This window comes from Zeus faber (genome assembly GCF_960531495.2).
Source record: "Zeus faber genome assembly, chromosome: 3".
Classification (NCBI taxonomy): domain Eukaryota; kingdom Metazoa; phylum Chordata; class Actinopteri; order Zeiformes; family Zeidae; genus Zeus; species Zeus faber.
In genome coordinates, this window is record NC_137190.1 from 13,805,068 (window position 1) to 13,832,567 (window position 27,500).

The following is a 27,500-nucleotide window of genomic DNA, read 5'->3' on the forward strand; positions in this document are numbered from 1 at the left end:
TATGAAGCCAGGAAGATGCGGTGGGACCCAGAGGTGTGTTTGTGTGTTTGTGTCACTATACTTATGAGGACCAGTCGCCAAAGTGACCGAGTTTTTGGTTTAGAAGTGCACCAGAAACATGGGTGTGTGTGTGTGTGTGTGTGTGGGACCAGTCTATTCCACAGCTAAGAAGTGGGCGGGCTCCTCAAAATCGTTTAGCGTGGAATCATAAATCAAGTTCGGAAACGGGTTCTGGAATGTGTCTCCAAGTGCCCTCTAAACTGCAGTGGTCCCGTTGGAAGATATGACTATCAATTAAAGGGGAAACATTTCTTAAGAATATACAGAAAGGGAGAAAGCTAGATTGTGAACTGTTGCAATTGTTGTGAGTGTGTCTCCGATGCACGAGGTTCTGCCCTCATGGTTCTCCCCACACGGCTCTTCCCTCATGGCTCCGCCCTCACGGCTCTGCCCTCATGGCTCCGCCCTCACGGCTCCGCCCTCACGGTTACGCCCTCACGGCTCTGCCCTCATGTTTCCGCCCTGACGGCTCTGCCCTCATGGTTCTGCCCTCATGGCTCTGCCCTCATGGTTCTGCCCTCATGGCTCTGCCCTCATGGTTCTGCCCTCATGGCTCTGCCCTCATGGCTCTGCCCTCATGGTTCTGCCCTTATGAACCGTCTTGCCGCACGAATAAACATCCACTGTGGTTAATCCAACGTGACAGACGCTGCGTGTGAATACAGAGTGGTACAGTCCAATATCAGAGAAAAAGTAAAAGTATATTTAGAACGATGGTAAAACAACAGGAAATCAAGACCAACACAGGTTGCGAAGCCAGACCGTCATTGCCTCGGGAACACTGTGTGTACTTCCTATCTGTGTGTGTGTGTGTGTGTGTGTGTGTGTGTGTGCGTGCGTGTGTGTGCGTGTGATATCCATGCCTATTTGAGTCCGTGCGCTGTTTTGTGCACGGCGCTCATTAGCAGCTCGGTCGACCGTTCAGCCGTACCACAGATACACGGGGAAACAACATCCGCAGCGCCAGACGTACAAATCTAAAGTTAACTCCCTGAACGGTTTCCGCTTTCCGACGTCTTCCGTGGCTCGTGTACGCAATGTGACATGATGCGCGCCTTATAAAAAGAACCGTTTGCGTAAGGTTTACTTTCCTACTTCCGGGTCGGTCGGTTGATTATGCATTCCAAGGTCTTTCTTCAGGCAGCTGCTTTACTCGCCTTCAAATATGCATACGAAGCGTCATCCGAGCACGGGCACCGTCTTAACAAACGGTCTGTTGAGCAGTCAAGGGTGAAGCGCTTTGCTCGGGGCAGTAAATCCTACGTTGTTCAGGGGGAGAGTGCGTCCGGTCTGAGTTTCTTCTAAAACAATGATCGCACCTCATGGCATGTCCGCGGCAATCGATTAGTAGAGGTACTAAATGTTTTAGTCTCTCATAGGGTCGGGGGCGGGGTCGGAGTCTAATTGGGACGGACTGGGCTCTGGTCTACACGGTGAGTAATACGCTCCGCGCAGGTGGTTAGTGTCTTGGTGTTTGCTTCCCTCCCCGGGGGGCGGCGGTGGAGTTCGGACAGAGCAGCTCCTCTGACGGCGCCCGCCTCCGGCAGCCTGGCTGCTCCCGCCGCCTGATCCACTACAGCGATGGGGATGGAGGGATGGGAGGGAGCGAGCGTGGAGAAAAATATACATCTATAGACAGAGATTGAGAGAGAGAGAGCGAGAGAGAGTCGGAGGGGAGAGCAGGAGAGGAGAAAAGGGTCAGAGAGGAGAGGAGGGGAGGGTTCAGGGTAAAGAGAGAGATATCGTTTGATAAGATGGAAGAGTGAGTGGGTGGAGGGCAAAGAGGGGAAGGAAAAGAAAAGAGGAAAAAAGAAAAGCGTGAGTCAGAAGAGCCAGAGACACAAAATGAGGGGAGAGAAAGAGGAATGGTATGAGAGAGAGAGGGAGAGAGAGATAGAGAGAGGGGGGGGGGGGGGGGGGGGGGGGGGGGGGGGGGCGGGGGGGGGGGGGGGGGGGGGGGGGGGGGGGACAATGAAAGAGGAATGGAAGTGAGGACCCAAGGGTGGGATAAAGGAATTGAAAGAGAGATTATTGAGCGGGGGCAGTTAAGGTAAAATAAGATAGTGTGATGGGGGTGGGAGAGAGAGGGAGTGAGAGAGAGAGAGAGAGAGAGAGCGAGAGAGAAGTTTTAGGACGAGTCAGATTGTGGAGTCAGATCGAGAACGGAGTGAGAGAGATGTGGGGGTGCGGGGATGAGGGCGGGGGTGGGTGGGGTCCTGACAGATACGCCAGGGGGAGAAAACGACGGAGGGAGGAGGAGGAGTGGGTGGGGAGCTGAGAGAGAGAGAGTGAAAGAGAGAGAGAGAGAGAGAGAAGAGATGACAGGGGGAGAAGTTGAGGTAGAAAGAGAAAGCGTCAGGGGCGGGGCCAAGGCGAACAAAGTGTTGGAATGATGCAAACGGAGATGGAAACGTAGAGGTTCTCCCTCGCTCGGGTTTTTACAGCTCCAGGAAGCGAAAGACCGGGTTTGGCACCGATCAGCTCTTTTTTCTCTCATTAGTTGGACCTACAGGTTGTTCACAAGCCCTTCCTGAACCTGGAAGTACCAGCCCCGGCTCTTTACCCTGCACATCCAGGCATTACCTGGAGGAGAGCAGGACATCTTCCGCTGTCCTACCAAGGAGCTGATGACCCTTTAAGTCCAGTCTCGAGACTTACACTTGTGAATCTATTGACGCGGACGCTCTATTGTACGGTGTAGACTCTCAATATTTTTCCCAGACCAGAGTCCAAAATGTTAAAAAAAAAAAATGTTATTACATTTTTGAGATGAATAGATGACAACAGGAACGACCAAATAACAATCCTTGTTCTTCTATCTCCCAAAAAATTTTCAATAAGAACATTGCAATTGGAGTCATGGCATACAATCTGTTTTCTCCTGTTGGTCTTTAGAACGCCCGGTTGACCCTGAAGCCGTGAAATTGACTCAGACTCCACAGCTTTAGTTTCAGCCTTCACTCGACCTCCAAACCACTTGGTTTTCACTTGGAGTTTCGCTTTCGAGGGTTCTTGATTAAAACACTAACTTTCACATTGCACTCTAAATATCAACGGGAAAACCACAGGGGCACGCAGAAAAAGGCAAGATGACTATTACTATTATGATTATTATTATGATTATTATTATTCATAATAATGAGTTGCCTTGTCTTTTATAATAATAATAATAATAATAATAATAATAATAATAATAATAATAATAATAATAATAATGTATTTTTAAATCTGTCCAGTCTTTCGCAGGCTACTTTCAGTACAACAAAAAGGATCAGTATTCCATGGCATGCAACACAGAGTTAATCTGCCAGTGGAGTGAAGTTCCAGTTCCCCAGCTGCAACGGCCTTCTTTAATATTTATCAGAAACCCCCTTACCATGACCCCGTCCTGAGGCCTGCCCGACTCATTACGGATGACTCATTCTAATTAAAGAACTCATTATGCGGGACCTAAAAGTTTAATTAACAGGGTAAAATAGTTCCCCAATAATTTTGAAATTGTAAATGTTAATGTTCCCAATAAAAGTATAATTCACCTCGGACAAAAACACAGTTACTTTTCCCGTGAACGACGATCATTTCGAACAGACACGCTATGTGGAACGTCAATCCCAACAACGTCTCTCTTGTGGGATTTCAGAAACTTCACAGAGCCACGTCGCCGCAACATCAGTTGTGAAGTGAAACATAACTTTTGGGCACGCGGCGGCCCTGATGAATTGACTTGTTGCCGGCTGCCATGTTTGTTTTTGTTCAGGAGACAGGACATCGTTCAGCAAAACTAATGGAGAGGCAGCGGAGACGCCGTCAGGGAACGGTGACGGTGTGAGGGAGCGTGTGGGGGATTAGAAGGAAAACGTGAATGTGTGTGTGTGTGTGTGTGTGTGTGCATGTGTGTGTGTGTGTGTGTGTGCGTGTGTGTGTGTGCGAGCGTGCCTCGCCGTAGGAGAACCACAGAAGGTCATGAATCCTGTTGAACACGGAACCATGCAGAGCATGATTGATATGCGTAGTTACTTTATGGAGGCTGCTCATGCATGCAGATGAGGCCTGTCTCAATCCACCTCATTCACCAGAAACACCCCCCCCCCTCCCTCTCTCCCCCGTCATCTGTAAGAGCAGGGACTGGAGGAGGAGGAGGACGAGAGGAGGGGGAAGGAAGGGGAAGGATGGGTAAGGAGAGGAGAGGATGACAGGATGGGAAGAGCAGGGACTGGAGGAGGAGGAGGAGGAGAAGGGGAGAAGGGGAATGACGGGTGAGGAGGAGAGAGGATGACAGACGATGGGAAGAGCAGGAGGGGGAGGAGGGGGAGCAGGGGGCATGGGTGAGGAGAGGAGAGGATGACAGAGGATGGGAAGAGCAGGGACTGGAGGAGGAGGAGAGGAGCGGGAAGGATGGGTGAGGGGAGGAGAGGATGACAGACGATGGGAAGAGCAGGGGGGGGAGGAGGGGGAGAAGGGGAAGCATGGGCGAGGAGTGGAAAGTCCAATATGGGGGGGAAGGGGAGGAAAGTGAAGAGCATAGTAGGAAAAAAAGAGGTGAGGGAGCGGCAGGGAAAAGGAGGGAGTCGGAGAGGAGAAGAGAGGCAAAAAGAAGAGAGAGAGAAAAAGTCCAGAAGAGAGGAGAGGAAAGGAAGGGGAAGTGCTGTGTGGTCGAAGGGCAGAAAGCAGAGAATACGGGAGGAAGGGGGAGTTTTGAAATGATGGGAGGGGAGAAGAGGGGAGTGCCGAGGAAAGGAGGGAGCAGGGGCGGAGGAGAGGGGCAAAAAAGATGAGAGAAAAAGTTCCTAAGTGAGGAGAGGAAAGGAGGGAACAAGTGGGGGGGGAGGGGAGGAAGAGAGGGAGTAAAGAGAATACGGGAGGAGAGGAGAAGAGGGGAGAGGTGAGGGCGAGGAAAGGAGGGAGCGAGAGAGGAGGAGGGAGGCCAAAAGAGGAGCGGAAGTGGAAGGGAACGTGGAGAGGAAGGGAGGGATTAAAGGGCAGAATATGTGAGGAGAGGAGGGGGAGAAGAGGGGAGAGGGGAGGAAAGGACGGAGCGGGAGAGGAGGAGGGGAAAAAGTCCAGAAGAGAGGCAGGAAAGGGAGGGAAGGGACTGGATCGAGGGAAATCGCCCAAAATCGGTGGAATGAAATCCTTCAATCTGACCCCCCCCCCACACACACACACACACACACACACACAGACACACACACACACACACACACACACACACACACACACACACACACACACACACAGGAGATGGGACGGTGTATGTGGTGACCTTATCCTTTTCCATTTGGTGTTGATGGGAGCTGCAGATATCAAAGCACGTCCAGGATCTATATTGATTTCGACTTTTGGCCTCGGTGTCGCACCCTCACACGCCCCCAAAACACTCTGACCTTCAGGCTTCATGTCTCCTTGGCTTGGGTTCTACCGTCCGCCGCCATCTCGGCACTACTCGTTTTGCGTTTGAGCGTTTGGGGTTACCCCACCTCAAGCGATCGGAGGAACTCGCCGTGAGTGTCCGAGGCGCTGGCCGCACGTAAACGGACGGTTTGGAACAGGTAGCGTTTCCTTCTGCACCCAGGCCTCCCGTCCACACGGAAAGGCCGTCGGAAAAACGCTTTCCTGGGTGGAGGTTTTTGGTGTGGAGGAAGTAACACGGCGCCTCATGAAAAATGCTGACGTCGGCACCTAAACTGGCGTGGGGAACCTACCAGCGATGCCCGGGCGCCTGTTGTGTTGTTCCCTGTGTCTCCGTGAAAAGTTTAAATCAATCAATCAATCAATCAATCAAAGTTTATTTTTAAAGCATATTTTTAAAACAACCGCAGGTGACCAAAGTGCTGAACCGACTTGAAATATGAAATACATGAATAATGCAGAAACAACCATAGGAAGGCAGTAACACGGTTATATCGGATAGCTTAAAAAAAAAAAAAAAAAAAGGAAATAAAAATAAAATAGAGAAAAAAAACATGCCCGTAAAAATGAAGATAAACTCATTATTAAAAAAAATAAGAGAAATAAAATAAATAAAAATAAATAAAATAAAATAAAGGAATAAAAAAATCATATATACCAATAAAAGAATGTGAAACAACAGACGAAGCCTTCCCGTTCGCAATCGAATCTTAAACTCAAGCCTAAAACAGACAGGAAGCCAGTGGAGGGAAGTCAGTACTGCTGTTCGAAATGACAGTGTTCTCAAGCTCAATAAGCGACACGCCGCTCGTGTTTTTCTGTGGCGTTTGACGTCAAGTTTTTTGAGACATTTTTGCCACTTACTGCCTGGCGTGCTCATGTGAGCGTTTCAAATAGCTTTTGCGTTCTCGTGTGGACGGAGATTCTCAACAGAGGAGGAAACACGCATTTTCAGAAATATCCAAACACGCGGACGAGGCCTCAGAGAATACTGGAATATTTGATCGCAGTGTTAATTAGTAAAATAACATATTTCACATAGCTGTGGAATCCACACAGATTATAAAGGATCCTGTATTTTGTTGGAAGACAGTCTCTTTTTCTTATTGGCCACTGTCATTTTTAGTTTTTGATCCCTTTTATTTAATTCAAAATATATTTCCTGCTTTAAGAGGAAAGAAATGAAATAAAGTTCCACCGCTGGCAAATGTCATGAGCAAACAGCAACTAAGGAACAAAATAATATCCAGGGGGAACTGGATATGGACTTTGTCTTTAACTCAGAGTCAGAATTCCAGCTATAATGGCTCATGACCTCTATCAAATATGTAACTTTTGAGGTAATATAATAATAATAATAATATATTATAATAATATAACCCCTGATGGAAATGGGAATCCTCCGTGGTCGTGTAATTTTAAAGTATTGAAACTTGACTGGACTTGTAATGATGAACAGATAAAGGGATGAGAGCGGAGCTCTGATGGAAACCTGAAGCTGGGGGTCTCAGCGGAATGAAAGAGGAGAGAAATGGAACCTAACCTCAGATTGGGTATCAGGGCCATCGACGGCAGAGATAGGGAGCGGGCGGAAGCGGCGAAGTGGACGGGTGTCACCGGTCGAGGAGCCCAGCCCCCTCCTCCGGAGCCATCGATTCCGTGGCCAGAGGAAGAGGCGGGGGAAGAGGAAGAGGAGGAAGCCAATCACAGCCGGGGAATTAACGGCTCCCACAGAGGATCAGTCAGCGCTCTTCAAGCCCCTCCATCGCTGCTCTCCACCTCTGGAGGCAGGAGATAGTGTAATGCTATATGGGCCTGTCCTCCAAGATGGGCTGGGGTCTTAAAAGCATTCAGAAGTGCACACACACACATTCTTGTCCTGCTATCAAAGCGAGGTCCGAGTAGTTCTCGCAGCCGGCCGCTCCGATGCGCGAGCCGAGTGATCCACCGCTAAGAGTTGTCGAGAGGTTTTTCTTTCTGTGTTGGCGCGCCCTCGCCATTTCCGATGCGACGACGCCTGACCGCGGTTGGCGGCGGGTCTGTTTGGCAGATAAAAGAAAACGCTCCAGGCGCCCCTTGAACCCCCCCCCCCCTGCTCCGGAGGAGCGGCTGGAGCGTGTGGGGAACCCTACTCGTGGAGAGTTGGAAAGCTGGAGCAAGCGAGCAGCTGCTAGTTCGATTTTAAAAGTTTTTAACCAACTGATCGGAATTTATCTTTGCGGTTTCACTGGTATTTTACCATTTTCTCACAGAACCGACAGTTTTATGAGACATCGCTGCTTGCTTCCTATTTGTCTTAGCTTGTTTTTAGCCTGGTGGCGAAAGCTAACAAACTCAATAATGCCAACGTTGCCCTGTGAGCACTGTGTGCTACTCCAGAAAGAGAACAAAAAAAATCGCTGACCTTAGGGAGGATGTGAGACTACTCTCCGATGAACTGTAGAAAAGGGACTCTCTTTTGTCCAGCTTCGCGGACAGATTGCCTAGCTCAGCAGAGGCATCTCTCCGGGACACAGTACTGTGGGAGCCCTCCACTTGTCCACCGCTTTCCTCCTGCTCAACACCTGGCCATCGGTCGTACTGGGCCGAGGTGGTGGTCCGCGGTCGCAAGAGAAACTAAGACGGGGCCACCTCACCACCTCGCCTAGGCCTCTCCAACCACTACGTGACCCTGTCCCCCGAAATCAGATCAGACGCTCTGGAAGTCTTCCCTGCCCTGAGCCGGCAGGGAAGTCTGATGATGCTGCCTCGCCACAACACTGTTCGGATAACCTGTCCTCAATCGGCAACTTCAACAAACCGCGTGGAAACCGCTTGCGTGCCATCCTACCATGAGAACCCACAGCCATCATCTCCTCATCAGTTCTCCCCAACCACATTAGTAACCGGGGACTCCATAACCAGGAACATCCGTTTCTTCAACACAACCATACATTGCTTCCCTGGAGTCACTGTCCCTGTCATCCTGGGTAATCCCGGGGCTGCCGCGCTCACTCCCGTCTTCTACCAAAAGACTAATAGTTCACGTAGAGTCAAACGATGCAGCTCGTCAGCAGTCTGAGCTGACCAAATAAGATTTTAATTAACTTTTTACATTTTTTTAAGTGGTCGTGGAAAGTCTGTTTTTGTTTCCGGTCATATTCTCACACTGGCCCGTGGAGTTGGACGTTTCAGCAGAATCCTCAGCCTCCACATTTGGCTCCAGTCCACCCGAGCTAACAATATTGGTTTTATTTGCAATTTTAATCTGATTCGGGATCATCTCTCCCTCTTCAGGACTGAGCCCACCCCAACAGGCTGGGTAGCCGAATGCTCGCGGCCAACTTGCAGCATGCTATGCAGTCCTCTCCACATTACTATTTACATCCCACACCCCCTCCCCAGGACCTCCATCTCCGTCTCAAAGTTCTGTCCCCCCGCCCCGTCATGCAAGCTCTCCATACCGGTCCTATCTGTCATTAGGCTCCTCACCGGGCATTTTCCCAATACAGACCATTGTTCGGGACAGGGCCTCCCGTCCACACTGCACATCTACATGTGGAGACAAAACGGATCACCGTGGTGTGTGCATTGAATTGAACCTCCGCCAGGTGCCTCACACCTCTGCCTGCTCTGCTGCTGTTCTGCCTTTGCCAGTCAAGATGACTCTGATCAATGCTCCTTCTATTGGTAACAAATCATTTGTCCTTAATGATTAATTTTGCACTGAAAGTACAGACATTATGTTCCTGACTGAAACATGGCAGCAGAATATGGATTACTCCCGTTTCATTGAACTGTCCTGCAGACTGCTCTTTTATCACCACACCCCAGCTGACGGGTCGTGGTGGTGGACTTGCAGTAGTTTTAAGAAAAGGTTTACATGCCAGATAGTAAGCATCAAGTCTTACTGTTCATTTGAATTACAAATGTCAATAGTCGGTCAGCTCAACCCTGTTGATTGTATTTTAATTTACTGACGGCCAGGCCCAATAGGTTCCTTCTAATCAGATTTTGCTGACTTTTTATCATCGATTATAAAGCTGGACAGCGTCCCGATGGTCGGTGATTTTTATCTTCATATTGATGATACTACATGTAACACTGCCTCTGAAGAGTCCTTCGGTTTTATGCAACATGCGGTTTTATGCCACACTCGGCAGAGCACACCCTGGACCTTGTTTTACACATTGTAGAGATATTGAACTTGTTTGCTCTCAGGATCTATTTGGCAGTGACCACAAATTTATTTTATTTGATATTTGTTTGAAATTGGAGTCTCCGCCCTTATTGCATACAAGACACACCCGTTTTTGGAACAAGGCTGCGGCTGTTAATTTCTCCATGATATTTGACAAGGTTATTCCTTTAAAGGATGGCCTTGTATGGACTTTAGTCCAATCATTTAACACTCACTCCTCTTTGGTGCTGGATAAAGTGGCTCCTCTTAAACTTCGGAAGGTCCCATCCTTAAACTCATCCCCATGGATAAAAGCGATGATCAGGAGTTTCAGGCACGATCAGGAGTTTCAGTCGGATGACCGAGCGCTTGTGGAAAGCCACGAAGCTTGAAGTACACAGGTTGCGTCTCAAAGAACCTATGGGTGGCCTCCATGACATGGTTGAGGCTGAGAGATCTTTTTATTTCTCTAATCTTATATCTTACATCAAGAGATATCCTAAAGTCCTATTTGATACAATAAACAGTTTAGTCTCCAAATTTGCCAATTTTCTCTAATAGAGACTGCAATAACTTTCTTAAATACTTTGTAGATAAGGTTGTAAATATTAAGGCAAACATCTCATCCTTCTCCAGTCCACTCACTAGTGGTTCTTCTAATCCCTCCATCTTGGATTCCTTTTGTCCTGTTTCTTTAAATTAAATCACAGCCTTGTATGGAAAAATTAAACCCAAGGTCTCAAACAATGGCTGCAGATGCCGGAGAGTATTCTATTTGAGTTAAATTAGGCTTCAGCATTTGATACTGTTGACCACCACAATCCGCAGGTAAAAACCCTTGCTGGCCATTTATGGGACTGCATTGGAGCGGTTCTCCTATTATCTCACAGATCGGACCCTCTCAGTTTCTGCCGGTGATTTTGTGTTGGACACGGCTGCTCCATCATGTGACGTACCCCAGGGTTCGTTCTTGGGGCCTATTTTATTCTCCATCCACATGCTTCCACTACGACAGATTATCAGTAGTTTCAGCTAAATCTCCTATCATTTCCACACTGATGACGTTCAGTTATATTTTTTCTTCAAACCTGATGAGCTTGATAGACTTGATACACTTCTGTATTGAATAACTGTTTAAATTCAATAAAGAACTGGATGCCATATAATTTTGCGAGTGTGCGTAATCATGGTATTATTTTTGACCAATCCATGAGTTTTGATGCCCATATTAGGAATCTGACAGGATCATGTTTCTTTGAACTGAAAAACATAGCCAACCTTAGGTCCGTTGTGTCACGGTCTGAAATGGAGACGGTAATTTATGCTTTTATCGCATCACATTTGGACTGCTGCAATGCTCTTTTTACCCTCCTTAATAAATCTTCCCTGGACCGTCTGCAAACCGTCCAAAATGCTGCTGCTAGGCTTTTAACACAATCCAGCGGATGGTATGGGAGAAATTTACTAGTACATTTAAAAGAAATATGTTCATTATATTCTACCATTAAATAAGAAAGAACATTCGTTATCTTACCCATATGCTATATGAATGAAGTAAGTGTGTGTGAAACAGGGGTCAGCAAAGACATGAATAAGTGTTTTGTTGACCGTGGGCCATATGACATGGGAAGGTTTGTTAATGCAAACATCCCCTCTAAAATATGGCCTGGACTAGCGTCGGAAGGTTTGCTAGTGTAACTGACGTCAAAGAATGCAGACAAATGGGTTCTTTGCACTATTGACTGTGTAGGAGTAAGGAAGGGATGCTTATTGAGAAAACAGATGTACATTCTCGACCAACAGAAAGAGGTTAAAAGAAGGAGTCCGTGAGCGGCTCGGGAGTTCTTTGCCAAACCAACTCAGATTCTGTTGTCACTTCTTGCAAGTGATAATAAAGTCTTATATCTTCAGACCTCGACTCTCTCGAACCTCTCTTCTTCAGTTTAAGTGTTAGATGCGGTTTTTTCCACTACAATGGTCACACATCGCACCTATTTTAATCTCTCTGCATTGTCTTCCTGTTCATTTGAGAATTAATTTTAAAATATTGGTGCTCACGTATAAAGCCCTACAAGGTCAGGCTCCACATTACTTAATGGACCATGCACCCACACACCACGAGCCCATCTCTTATGTCCTCCAACCAGGCTCTTTCAAGTGTCCCCTTGGACACGTTTTGAGACTCGTTAGTGCTTTCAAGTCGGCAGCACCTAAGCTCTGGAATAGTCTCCCAATGACTCTGAGGTCTCTGGACTGAAAAACTGTTAAAAATCCATCTGTTCAGTTTTTTTTATGTTTCAACTTGTGTCTGTTTCACCTTCTGTGTTTTATCTGTTTGTATCTTGATTCCATTTATAGGATTGTATTTACTTGTGTGTTTTATTCATTTTTTATCTTTGATTTTATTTGATTGTGAAGCTTTTTGTGACAGGTGTCTGTGAACGGTGCTATATAAAAAAACTTTACCCAATTACTTATTTACTTTCACCTGGTTAGTGAGGACCCATGTTTCTGAAGCACTTCTAAACCAAGAAATAGTCAATTCGGAGACCGGTCCTGACAAATATAGTAAAACACACACACACACACACACAGACACACACACACACACACACACACACAGACACACACACACACATTTTGCTGAGGTGCTTGTTAATAAGATAGATAGAACGATAGATGGAACGATAGATGGAACGGTAGATAGATAGATAGATAGATAGATAGATAGATAGATAGATAGATAGATAGATAGATAGATAGATAGATAGATAGATAGATAGATAGATAGATAGATAGATAGATAGATAGATAGATAGATAGATAGATAGATAGATAGATAGATAGATAGATAGATAGATAGATAGATAGATAGATAGATAGATAGATAGATAGATAGATAGATAGATAGATAGATAGATAGATAGACAGAAAGACAGACAGACAGATAGATAGATAGATAGATAGATAGATAGACAGACAGACAGATAGATAGATAGATAGATAGATAGATAGATAGATAGATAGATAGATAGATAGATAGATAGATAGATAGATAGATAGATAGATAGATAGATAGATAGATAGATAGATAGATAGATAGATAGATAGATACATAGATACATAGATACATAGATAGATAGATATTTATTACATTTCACTGCATATATGTATGAAAGTATGTATATGTATGTGATGAATAAACCTCTTGAATCTCTTGAATCTTGAATAGATAGATAGATAGATAGATAGATAGATAGATAGATAGATAGATAGATAGATAGATAGATAGATAGATAGATAGATAGATAGATAGATAGATAGATAGATAGATAGATAGATAGATAGATAGATAGATAGATAGATAGGTAGATACAAAATACATACAAACATACATAGTGTACATACAGTACTACACAGGGCACATAGAACAAGAGATAGAATATGGCAATATCCCATGTGTAAATGGACAGATTGTTTGTTTGTTTTTTTGACGCGTGTAAGCCAGACATATGCAACGTAAGCATAGAGCGATGGCGATGGAATTCTTTATCTACGGCGCAAAGGAAATACTAGTTGAGCTATTTTGTATGTGAATTGGTCAGAGCTTCATGCCAGCTTATGAGAGAGAAAGATTGAGAGAGAGAGCGTGAGAGAGAGAGAGCAAGAGAGAGAGCGACAGAGCGTCTGAGAGATAGAGATAGGGATTCATCACAAGTACCATGGGAGGAGAGATGGAATTGCAGGATCAACTAAAGTGGCGAATGACAGCAGGAAATAATAGAGGCTCTTTGGGGAGCAGGGGGCAGATTGGTGGAAAGAGTAGAAAAGGGGAGAAAAGAGAGAAGGAAAATAAAAAAAACAGCACCACCAGCACGAGTAAAAAAAAAAAAGGAAAGAAAGAGAGGCGGGATGATATAAAATGAGACACTGGAAGGGAGAGAATGTGCAGAGGACAGAACGTGGAGCGATGAAGGAGAGGGCGAGTAAATGACAGGAAGAGAAAAGGACTAGACAGGAAGCGAGAGAGGGAGGAAGTGAGGCAGGCATCACGCGCTTCTCAGTTGTCGATAAAATGGGATTTAATCAGAAAACTATGTAATCACCGAGTGTCATGACATTTCACTGCATATATGGATGTCTGTATATGTAAGTGACAAATAATCTCTTGAACTTGAAGACTAATGTTCATTTTATGATATCATACTATAATCTTAAAATACATGTCTACCAGTCGACCAAGGAGCTATGTGTTGACATTGAACTTCAGAAAAAATTATAACAATATTAAAAAAATTTAAAAGAAATAAATAAACAAATATTTTTTTAATAAATAATAAAAATTAATAATAATAATTATAGTAAAAAAAAAAAAAAAAAAAAAAAATAATAATAATAATAATAATAATAATAATAAGTCAGGTACATAGTTAGTTTGCCCCGACTCAACAGGTGGAAGAACATCTAATGATGGGTTTATTTGTATGCATGTGTAAGTGACTTTTCTAAGTTGAATCAAACCGCACAATAAATGGCCTGGAAAGGTATTGGGTTTGGTGCTGTTTCTCTTGCTGGCACAATGGAGGACCAGGTGAAATCTATGCAATCTAGTGGAGTAGGTCCAGTGTACAATGTGCAGTGCAACACCCAGACACGACAACAAAATATCTGGTGGTCTATCTGGAAAGTCTTCATTAGCAATGATACATGGAGAGCCGTCCTGCAAACAGAAATGAGGGTTGGAATTGGTGTGAATTAAGTAGTCACAGTAGTTTAACAGAACTCGCCATGTTTAAAATATGTTCCCCTCCGGTAATATTATTCCTGGGCACCACTGATGGTCGTGCCGTTTGGCCTGCCTGGAAATTCTGATGGGTTTGCCAAATACAAATGACTCATATTGTGTTTTTCTAGACCTGTGTCCTTGTGGGAGAGAGGTCTGGCAAAGTGAGACCAAGTAAGATATGGCGTCATTATTCAAAAAGAAAAGCCTCAGGTTCTTTGAATAATGAAGGAGGTGGGAACTTAGTTTGCACTCTTCTCTTCCCAAAAACATTCTGTTATGATCATTTCTCATCATGGCAGGGATGGACTGGGACTAAAAAAATGTCACTGGACTTTTTTACCCAGATCAGCCCACCACAACCAGCCTGCGAATACTCCACCACCCCCCCACATGCAAACGCACAGACACACATAGACGCACATACTTGATACCACCACTTACAGTACAAGTATAATGGATGGATAAGCTAAGCTACTGTAACACTAAAACAGAGCAATTTTAAGAGCAAGTGAAAGGTTTATTGCCAGCAGGCCACCACTGTGAGGATACCATGATAGATTTGAACTGCTTACACACATGCACTACAACCCTGAAATTATCCGGACATTACTCGGAGGAGGTGTATGTGTGAATGCAAATGTCTGAATAATTTGCAATGGTAGAAAGTCCGGGTAATGTCCGAATGAGTGGTATGTGTGAACAGAGCAGGTAATTGTCCGGGGCATTCACAGCGGGCGAGTGGGCGTGTCGCGTGTTGATGACCTCTCTATCATGCGCCAGTTATTAACCTGTGTGGACCTTCGTACTCCATTCTGCTTTCCTTTATATTCCTTTCCACTCTTTCATTTATATTACATCCAAATACATGGAGCATCAACCCCAAAAAAGTCGGTAGCCTCGTCCGCCATCTTGGGTGTGCTGTAAAACTCTGCAGCGTCATTGCATCACGTCCTGCCTCCTGCACACTCTACCCAGGCTCCGCCCCTCACCTAAACAAAACAGAGTATTTTTAGGTGGTGTAAACACATCTGACACGGACAATCCCCGGTCTTGAGCTACATGTGTGACAGGGTAACTCCGGGCAATGTCCAGACCTGATTATCTGGACATTGTCTGGAGTGCATGTGTGAGAGCAGCTTTACTGCAGTGTTTCATGAATGTTTATATTTGAACAGGCTGGATAATCTATTTTAACACAGGAAATATGTCATTGCCAATTTTATCGCTTTAACCTTTAAACTTGCAGGACTTCATCTTCAGGGCATGTCTATAAACAATGAATAATTACGAACATCAGGTACTGACTGTACACATATTTACTTCTAAAGTGCAGTTAAACAATAAATAATGTTTAAATAAACAAACAAACAGACAAACAAACAAACTCAAAATAAAATCTTAAATTGAACAAAAATCAAGCACTGTACATTTTTTGGCCTGCTGCTAAGGTACAGACCATTACTCCTGGCCTGGGTATTGCTGGTCTATAAACAATAAAATAACACTTAAATAAACAAACATCAGTTTGTATATATTTGTACTAGTGCTGTGAATAATATCTAAATTAGATATTTCCGATGCTCGAAGACAGCACAGTAGCATTTCCGACAGGCCTTGAATGCAGCGGTGCTACCTTTGAAAAGAATCCCTCGCAACTTGAAAAAAAACAAATGCTTTTGCGCGTCCCTTACAGTATAAAATGCCACTCTTACAAATCATTAATGTTGGCGCATAAATCCAAAAGTGTACAATTTAATTTTATACATGGACAGCTGCTGTGGCTGGACTATTTGGAAGAAAGAATTGGTAAGTAAAGTAAACAATAATTATATTTGCCGGCTTGGTCTCCGTTTTTTCACCACCCCTTATATTTTTAAATTGTTTAAGGTGACAGTCGGTGGGATTTGGGGCGCGGGGGATGTGAGAGCGATGTGCATCGTCGGGGCCCTTTGATTAAGAGGGCTGGTGCATAATGGGCTGCTCAGGCGGCCAGGATTTGTCCCGGTGCTTCTGATGGGCAGTCCTCGTAAGCATCATGGGATGAGCACAATGACTTATCAGACTGATCAGACAACACATTTTCCATGGCTTGGGGATCCAGGATTTGTGCTCCTTACACCAGACTATGCGTGCATTGACCTTCAAGATATACAAGATATAAATTCCCACTCTCATTTTAAAATCTTCCGGGCTCCTTGCCTTATAGGATGGATTGGAGGTAATGGTCAATAAATTACAATTAAAATGAATAAATTGAAATGAAATATTCCTCCTTCCACGTGTCATCGTTTATTTTTTCGCTTCCGCGGGTTCAACTGCGGGTTGTTCCCTCAAAGCAACCTCTGCAGGATCCTCAACTTATGAAAGGTGTACAAAAGGGCTCAAAAAGTCTGTGACAGAGCCCTCATGCACGGGGAGCCCACGTGGACTTATCAGCATCAAAGTCCGTCAGTCGGTGAGTGCAGACGTGGAAATCAGCGGGGAAATTTGACTTGCGTCTATGGAGCATCTGCGCTGATGAAGCTTGTTCATATTTAGAAAATTCTGTCATGATTCCCGAGACTATCTACCCCAACATGCTAAAAAATTCTGTCGTTTTTGCCTTTTTGGAACCCTGTTACTTTGTCTTGTGTTGCTTTGAAAACTGACAAATCAAAGTGCTATTAGTCAGTCGCTTTTATAGCTTACACACACTGTTAATTGGCAATTAGGTGTTATATGGAACACTGCGGCAGCCCAATTTGTGTTTGTGATTTAGCCGCTCCTTTTTCAGCTTGCGATATTCCGTCCGCCGCCCTGTGTGTGAAGGTGTGTTTGTGTACCTCAACCTCATGAAAAATTGAAAGTGAGCTCCCAAAAATACACCGAGCAAGAAGGTAAAGCCGTCATGAAGACATCCCAACAACGGTGACATAATGAAATGGTGTGAGTGAGAGAGAGAGAGAGAAAGAGAGAGACAGAGAGAGAGAGAGAGAGAAGAGAGAGAGAGAGAGAGAGAGAGAGAGAGAGAGAGAGAGAGAGAGAGAGAGACAGAGAGAGAGAGAGAGAGAGAGAGAGAGAGAGAGAGAGAGAGAGAGAGAGAGAGAGAGAGAGAGAGAGAGAGAATGACATACAGAGAGAGTAGAAGGTGTGGAGAGAGCACGGGAGGGGAGAAAGACAGCCAGAGCGATAGAGCGATAAAGCGAACGCTGGGCATTTGTTTGGGCGCTGGAGGAGTGTGTGATGTGATGGGATGTGGGCTCTCTGAAGCGTGGTCCAACATGACTCGCACTCCGCCAAGGGACCGTGTCTGCAGCGCTCCGCCACCCCCTCCCCCAGTTGAAAAGATAAAGAGAGGAGAGAGAGAGAGAGGGAGGGAGAGAGAGGAAGGGAGAGACTTGGTGTGTGCATGTTGCATTCCGACAAAGAGATGAAAAGCGCTGTCAGGGCTTAGATCTGCGGTGCAGACGGTCAGGAGGGTGGGGCAGGGGTGGTGTTGGTGGGGTTGAGGGTGGGAGCGAGGCAGAGAGGAGAGGGGGGGAGGAGAGGAGAGAGGAGGAATGAGGGAGAAACGGGAGAAAATAAAGTGCAACGTGAGCGACTGGCATTCTCTTTGTGAGGGGCTCCTCTCATAGTGCGTCGTATCCAATATACACAGTATGGTCACTGGCGCACCAGGGAGGGAGGAGGAGGAGGAGGAGGAGGAGAGGAGGAGGAGGAGGAGGAGAGGGGAGTAAAAGAAGGGAATATTAGAGGAAAGTAAAATGGGAAATGAAAGGGACAGAATGGAATCAAGGGAAGAAAAAAGGGAAGGGAAGAGGAGTAAAAAGTCACGAGTAAGTACAGCCGTTGAAAGCCTACTACATGTCAGTGTCAACATGTGGGATCAAAGGGTTTCCCAAAAACCAGAACGTTTAGTAAAGTCAATATCCTGTCTCCTATGTCAAAAGCACAATAGGAGCAGGCACAATTTGCCTGCTCATCAAATTGAATTAGAGTAGCTTAAACTGAATAAGAACACTTTCCCATGTCTATTGATGGTATTGAAACCTGTACCTTGCAAATAAAACATGGAAGAAATGATGCTTTACCTCCTTTACTGTGAACCTGGTGACAATGCCGTTACATGCACTCAGTACCCGTTATTACCTCAGGTTGATGTGTTTGGAATAATGCGATTACTGAAAAACCAGAGTTCACACTGCTTAGCGACAGGACGTACTGGCTCTACCGTCTGGGAATAAGCTTCGCTACACACATGTGGCAGACGAGGGGGCGTGGTTAAGCCACGGTGTGCGTGTGACGGCGCGGGCTTCTTCCCGCCTCGGCCCAGCTGAACCGGGTCCGCCCAATCGACCTCATTATCGCTGACTGGTCGGGCCCGGCTGGAAGAGCTTTCAAACGTGTGGTTTTGTCCTGCAGCCACACAGACCCTGACGCAGATTGTTTTGTTGCCGTTTTACGTTCCCGTTTTGGCCAGTGAGCCTTTTTGTTGACATCATTAATAAACACGGGGGCTCTCATATCTGGCGGCCTGCGGGCGTCAGCGAGGAGGGGGCGAGACACATCCCCAACACCCTCCTGGTTATATCCCTCTCCTTTTCTCCCTCATTTACTGCCATAACCATGACAGGAGGACACGTGCCCAATTGCTGTTCCAATTTTCCTGGACTTAATTAACTCTGTTTTGTCAATACATTTTGTCGTCTGATGTTTCTATGTTTACGTTTTTACACATACATGTTGTTTGATTTACCCGTGGTGATCCCCCCCCCCCCCTTGGAGTAGCAATGATGATTAGTTGCTTATAGACTAAAACATGGTAAGATGGTTCTCCAAAGAGGGGGATTGGTGGTGGTTCTGTGTGACATAAAGCTGTGCTCTTGTCATCCCAAAGGTCATCCACAGAACAGAGTTATTGCAACCAGTTATTGATGATTAAAGAATAAATAAAGAGTGGCATTGCAGGTTAAGAAGTTGAACTGCACTTGCAGACTAACTCTGTCCAAGATGCAATGGAACAAACCCTGGGTTGTATGCCCAGCATGCTGACAGCACAAGTAAAAAATAAAAATAATAATAATAATAATAAATCAATACAATTTATAGAGACGCTATGTCAGCGCCATCCTGCTGGAAAGACTCCGCCGCCCTCCCTTAACCCGCACCTGTGGGTAGAGACTCCCACAACAACCGACACTTTCTTGAATATGTCCCCATTTGGGTTCTTGCGCCCGTCCAAATATCTCTCTGCATTTAGCTCCCTCATCAAACTTAACATAAAAATTCTCTCCCCTTCCCACCCACAAGTGTGTGCGTGTTTACCGGCAGTTGCCATGGTGTCCAGCGTCTATCTGTGCAAACAACTCTTCGCTGGGTTTGGTGGCACATGGTGTATTTGGATACAGCAATTATATCTAGGTTCAGGTGTTTACACGGCACGAGGCATGGAGGAGAGGACATTGAGGACATTGAGGAGAAATCCAGGTCTGTTTATCAGGTCAGCTCTCTATTATTAGAATCCCTTTCAGTAACCGAGCGTCATTACCACAAAATAACGTGAAAGTAAAGTATTTTAGGTTCTTCCCCCACAAAATTTTTGTTGTTTGTTCTGTAGAAGCTCATGCTGTTCGACGTCTGCAGAACCATTCACGTGAGACCGCCCTGTTTTCACTCCTCCTGAAATGTGAGGTTTGGTGGCGCAGAGGGGGCCAAGTCAAATCGCCGCGGAATCCCCCCCCTCTTCCCAGTTTCTTCGCCACGGAAATAAGTTGATCTGACAGCGCTGACTCAAGTCGTGTCACAGCCATGAAAAAGCTGAGGACACACTTTTGAACTTTAACATTTCTTCATAATTAAAGCATTTAGCCGTTTTTAATTTAACATTCTGTTCCCAAAGAATAGAGCTAACTAACGACTACGTGACAAAGAATGAAAATATTGATTGAAAAGGGGTGAGGGGATAAGGGGGAAGGAGAGCTTCTTAAATAGGCCGTCGCTCGGCCGATCGACGAATTGGGTTAAAACCAAAAGCAAAACAAGGTCAAAGAAGTGAAAAGGACGACAAAACAATGGAGGACAGGATCTGCTCCTTATCTTTCATCTCTTCTCTGTACACCTCTTGTTTCATATCGAATGATTTTTTTTATTATTGTATTAATATTGCGTCTTATCACGTCATTAATCTTGTTAAAAATGGCTGATGGGGAGGTGGGAGACAAAGAGAGGGAAGAGAGGGGAGGAGAGAGAAAGGGAAGAAAAGGAAAGGGAGAGCGGGAATCCCCTCCTTTCGAAAAGGTTTAGTAAAAAAAACGGTGTAAATATTGTGTCAATATTTGCATTGAAAAACGCCCCCGGCCTCGTCGGCAACGACCTATGGCTCGGATAAAGCCACACGACCATCTGTTTAGAGAGAGAGCGAGATAGCGAGAGAGAGAGAGAGCGAGAGAGAGAGAGAGAGAGAGAGCGAGAGAGAAAGCGAGAGAGAGAAAGAGACTGAGCAAAGAGCAAGTGCAGAAGAAGAAGAAAACAGTAACAGCTGGCGTTGTCTAGAAATAGCAGCATTGTGTTACACTTTGTCCCCTGCACATGTGTGTGTGTGCACGTGTGTGTGCGTACATGTGTGTGTGTGCATGCATGTGTTTGTGCTTGTGTGCGTGCGTGTGTGCTTACGTGAGTGCGTGTGCGTGTGTGTGTGTGTGCTTGCGTGCGTGTGTGTGTGGAAGTTGCAGCATATGTTTCTTTTAGTGACGGGAGCTAAACCTAAAGATCTTCACAGCTCAGAGGAGGACGAGGAGCAAGAGACGAGAGGAGTGAGATGAAAATAATGAGAAGAGGGAGAGGGGGAGGAGGAGAGGAGAGGAGGAAGAGGAAGGAGGCGTGGAAAATAAGAAGGGGATGACAGGAGGAGGCAGAAAGGAGTGGAGAGGTGGCCGAGGTTGTCTTCAACCCTTCTAACTCTCCACCCGTCCCATTTCCATCCCGTCATTATGCTCCATGCCAGCGTGACCGACCACACGCACGCACGCACGCACACACACACGCACGCACACACGCACGCACGCACGCACGCACGCACGCACGCACACACGCACACACACACACACACACACACACACACACACACGCACACACACACACACACACACACACACACACACACACACACAGGGTCAGAGCAAGAAAAAGAGAGACAGAGAGTGAAAGGCATGCTTGACTTGGCAGACAGTCACTGTGTTTACAGTGCATAAGTACTGGAGTGTGTGTGTGTGTGTGTGTGTGTGTGTGTGTGTGTGTGTGTGTGTGTGTGTGTGTGTGTGTGTGTGTGTGTGTGTGTCTCGATGCTGCTTAGTGGTCAGGTGTATTGTTAGGTCGGGAGGAAGGGAGGGAGGACGGAAGGGAAAGCGGATGTCGATAAAAAGGCGAGAGGAGAGAAAAAAACGAGGGAATAAAAGGTTAGACCAAAGACCTGGAGGTAAGAAAGAGGGGGCAGTGGGGGGCCACTCTCTGAGAGAGAGAGAGAGAGAGAGAGAGAGAGAGAGAGCGTGTTGATGAAGAAAATGACAGAGGGAGGCTGGAAAAGGGCTCTAAATATCTAGAGGCAAAGAAAGAGGAATAGAAAGAGAGAAACATTTTGTTCACACTCACACTCAGTGAAATTCAGAGGAAGAGGCAGGGTGATGGAGAGAAGCACGGAGGGAGAGGGAGAGAGAGAGAGAGAGGGAAGCAGAGACGGAGAGAGACCATGAGAACACCCCTCCCAAAAAACTCCCATGATTAGTGAATAGAATGGAATAAATGGGCAGAAATTTGCGACAGAGAGAGAGGGAGACATGAAGCAAGAGAGAGAGCTTCGACTTTAAATTTCCAAATGAAGCTCCCTCTGCAGCTTGTCAAAGCACCAGACATGGAGCATTAATATTAGTCTCACACTCACACACACGCACGCACACACACACACGCTCACCCCAGTGCCGGAACCCTTGTTACTAATTGATATATAATACTTTGTTAATGTGTCACACTCAATTTCACACACACACACACACACACACACACACACACACACACACACACACACACACACACACACACACACACACACACACACACACACACACACACACACACACACACACACACACACACACACACACACACACACACCTTGCAGACCGCCAATGACAAATGAATGAACTGGGCTCAGAGATCAAGGCGGCAGTAGGGGCTGACATCCCATCATGTGTCAAGTAGGATGGCGGGAGGGAGGGACAGATGGAGGGACGGAAGGAGGCATGGATGGATGGAGGGATGGATGGATCATGGAGGGAGAGCGGAAGTGATGGAGGAAGGGAAAGATGGATGGATGGGTGGATGGAGGGAGGAAGGGGGGGGGGTGGGTGGATGGAGGGAGGGAGGGAGGGAGGGAGACAGAGAAAGCGGGTAATGGTTGGATGGATGGATGGAGCGAGGGAGGGAGTGACGGATAGATGGAGGGAGGGAGAGAGCCAGCAAGCGAGAGATGGATGGATGGAACAGTAGAATAGTGGATAGATGGAGGGGTGGAGGGTCAGAGGGATGGATGGATGGAACACTTAATGATAAAATAAAGTCCAGAAGGTTGTCTCCTCAGTCTGGATACATCTTTATGCTCCTTTTCAAAGGTAATATAGATTTCTGAGGTCCCCAAAACATGTTTCTGAAGTGTGTTGCTGTAAATACCACTCAGATGATGCATTGGAGCCATTCTAACATGCCTCTATCACCCTCCAAAACGGGCTGTTTGAGTGGGAGGAGCCTCCCTCCCGAAGCCCCCAGGTATGTGCGCCGCTGGGGTTTGAGCGTGGCTTCTTGGTTTCGTTCTATTTACCCTGTAACTTTCACTGATTTCCCCCCATCAGTCCACCAAAATCTGTTTCTGAACAAAGTTGAGGCGAGAAATAAGCAACGAAGTTGCTGAACCTTCACTCAGATCAGATCCACGAGGCCTCATTTCAAAGTTTGTTCTGACTTTGGTCGCCGTGCATAAAGCTTGTGGGGGGACACGGACGCTGCACCGGGACGCACTGGAACTCTGGGACACAGGTATTTTTTTTGGTTTCGTGTAAACGTCAGAAAATAGAATAAAATAAAATAAAATACAATTAAACAAAATAAATAAATAAATAATAAGAATAAAATCAAATCAAATAAATTCATCTACAATAAAAACACACTATTTATATTGGTTCAGTTTGGAAAAACACAGCGGATGGGATGGGGAAGATGACCATATAAAGAAATGTGTGAAGTCTGACATCAACTCGTGCAGGGAGTAGAAAAAAAAAGGTTGCAAACCGAGCGTTCAGAGCGGTCGGAGGCCTGAGTGTTTTGTTCACAGCGATTATATTGTCATTACTTCACCTCATTATTTGACACTTTGGCCACGTCTGGTATGGACATCCCACATTGTAACATTAGATACATGACATAAAATAAGAAAAATCATTATAGGTCCCCTTTAATTAATCATCTCACTTATTATACAAACATCTTCGCCTACGGCAGGATGAGTTGATGCATATTTAGACGTGACAGGGTGATTATTTAACACTGCCCTCACACCCCCGACACACCCCCCCGACACACACACACACACACACACACATACACACACACACACACACAAGCTGTTAACTGATTAGCATTCAGAGCGAGCGAGGTGCTGAGTGCCGCCATGATGCACAGCGGCCGACATCTGGCTCATTTGCCAACGAAAATTCCTGATGATTACTGTTACTGTGGTGTACAGAGGAGGGGGTACTAAGTGTTTGTGTGTGTGTGTGTGTGTGTGTGTGTGTGTGTGTGTGTGTGTGTGTGGAGCACCCAGTACTATCAGTGGTGATGAATGGTCACCTCTTCACATGGCCTGGATGGGGCCTTACAGTGGGAAAATGGGACGGCTGCCTCATGGTCAACCTGCACCATACAGCTGGGTCAGCCAAAAATGGCTCCCAAGTTTAAGTACGTTTTGAACTTTCATTTGCTTTTATCGCAATTTTTTAAATATATTTTTTTATTTCTATTATAATTAAAATGATATATTTACATTTATATTACATCATATTTAATATATGAATTTCTTATAATTTTTTTATGTGATTATGTGTTGTTCTTATATATATTATTTTATTATTAGTCATTATTTATATAATTATAATTTTAATGCAAAATTTTAAATGTATATATTTTTTTATTCTCATGATTTTTTATCTTTTTTTACATAGATAGTTCTTGTAGTCGATCGTAAGAACGACAGAAAACTTATTACAAAACAAAAAAAAAAAATTGCAATTGCAACAATGAATTATTCAGCCACCTCTGACCACCACCAGTCCAATCGGCTGATTGCTTCAGTAAATGTGAATTTACAAAAACACTGCAACCGAGTAGAGAGAGAATAGAGAATTACAGCCAAGAAGAACATTTTTGAAAAAGATCCTGATTAACTGACGTAAACAGCTTCACCGTTTGAGAGGGTTTATCCCAGAAAGGGAAAAACGGAAAATGGAGACGGGGGGAGGGATGAAGGTGACAAAGAAGTGAGCATGATGGAGGGGAAAGAGAGAGAGAGAGAGGGATCTCTTAAAGCGCGATGTGATGCGGTCACAGTTCGACCATCTACACCACTTTTTAACAGTTGGGGTCGGAGTTTGAAACAGTCTGTTTGATTCTCTCTCTCTCTCTCTCTCTCTCTCCCTCTCTCTCTCAAAATAATTCGGTATTATGCTCTTCTATCACACGTAAGGAGCAAAGCAATCTACCTTCGAGCAATTATTCTGTTATTATTCTCATGGTATTAACATAAATGTGACAAATAACAAAAAAAAATACTGAAATTAAAATGCCAGTCAGATTATTGATTTTCTTTTAGATTAAAAATAAATTAGTGTGAAATCTAAAGAAATAAAATGTTCAAAGATTTTTTCATGAAGCCCTTAATTTATTGTGTATTAATATATATATATATATATATATATACCCCGATCGGCCACAACATTAAAATCAGCTGCCTCATATTGTGTAGCTCCCCCTTGTGCCACAAAAGCATCTCTAACCCGTTGAGGCATGGACTCAAACCCTAACCCTGTCCTGTGGTATCTGGCACCAAGACGTCAGCAGCAGATCTTTTAAGTCCTGCAAATTGTGAGGTGGGGCCCTCATGGATCGGGCTTGTTTTTCCCACCAAATTCCACAGATGCTCGATGGGATTGAAATCTGGAGAATTTGGAGGCCGAGTCCACACCTTGAACTCTTTGTCGTGTTCCTCAAACCATTCCTGAACACTTTTTGCAGCGTGGCAGGAAACATTATCCTGCTGAAAGAGGTCACTGCCATCAAAGAATACCGCTGCTATGAAGGGGTGCACTTGGTCTGCAACAATGTTTAGGAAGGTGGTACGTGTCAAAGTAACATCCACATGAATGCCAGGACCCAAGGTTTCCCAGCAGAACATTGCCCAGAGCATCACGTTGCCTCCACGGGCTTGTCTCTTGCTATAATGCGTCCTGGTACAATCTGTTCCCTTGTTAAATGACGCACACACACTCAAGGATCACACTGCACCCATTGTGCAGTGTGATCAGACAACCTTCTTCCATTGCTCCACGGTCCAGTTCTGACCCTCATGTTACTATTGTAGCCGCTTTCGGTGGTGGACAGGGTCAGCATGGGCACTCTGAACGGTCTGTGGCTACGCAGTCCCATACACAGCAAGCTGTGATGCATTGTGTGTTCTGACACCTTTCCATCACAGCAGCATTAACTTTTTCAGCAATTTGTCCTACAGTAGCTCTTTCAGTGGGATCTGCCCAGACGGGCTGGACTTCACTCGCCACGTGCATCATTGAGCCCATGGATGCCAATGACCCTTTCGCCAGTTCACCGGTTGTCCTTCCTTGGACCACTTTTGGTAGGTACTAACCACTGCATACCGGGAACACGCCACAAGACCTGCTGATTTGGAGATGTTAATGTATATTTATTTTTAATATTGATATTTTTTTTCCAAAGTTATTAATTCTTAAATGCCCTGCTTCCTAATTTCACCAAAATCCTCTATATTTACTAGGGTGAAATGTTCTTAAAATGTGGAGAAAACACACACACACACACACACACACACACACACACACACACACACACACACATACACACACACACACACACACACACACACACACACACACACACACACGATAAAGACAAAGTAGGAGAGCTGAGCTGTAGGAGAGAAGGAAATGCAAACAAAAGGAAAAATAAGTATGAAGTATGGTGTTCCCTGATTGACAAAATGGTAGCATAATGGAGGCTCCTTCCACCGCCACCTGCGTCCTGTCTGAGCAGCGCCAGGATGAAACTATGGTGAGACAAATACATGTGAAATTATGTCTCTTATGTGGTTTGAATTTGAATTTTGTGTTACAATTTACATGGGTATTCATGAAATTGAAAAAAAAAAAAATAAATTTGAAATTCAGAAAATTCAGTTTGCAACTTAAATAAAACCCAAATGATGCAAAGGTAGCATGGATTTGTATAGAATATGCAGCAGTGTTTCGTCATTATTTTTTTTCTTTTTCCGATGAAATATTGCCACAGCTCACCACGAACCCGGTGGTGGTAAACACCAAAAAGGTCAATATCACAAACCCATCGTAGAACTGTGCATATAATTATGGATGACTAATGGTGACGCAAGACTCGCAAATGATTTGTTCGTAGTAATAATAATCATCATCATCATCATAATGAATAATAATAATAATAACGATGATAATAAATTATATTAATAATGATGATAATAATTCTGACAGATAACACCTAGATTTCATTTCAATTATCTTTATTAATTAAGCATCGTTTGAGTTTGCCATCTGGGCTCTACTGCTCATCACTCCCTGCAAGGTGTTCAGAAAACATAGATATACTTTATGAGCTGGAAATATAGTAGTGATGAGCTGGAATCCGTCTATTTGATAGAGGAGTAGAGCCAAACAGGTGGATACAGGGGAGGCGGAGGGAGGGCAGCAACACAGGCAGCAAAGCAGGCAGCAAAGCCGTAGGCAA

The 27,500-nt window shown here is 45.0% G+C and overlaps 1 protein-coding gene across 1 annotated transcript in view; it reads right to left on the bottom strand.

The window, feature by feature from the left end:
* mdga1 (MAM domain containing glycosylphosphatidylinositol anchor 1) overlaps positions 1-27,500 on the bottom strand; it is a 204,385-nt gene that overhangs the window by 152,921 nt on the left and 23,964 nt on the right. The gene's annotated exons all lie outside the window — the stretch shown is intronic.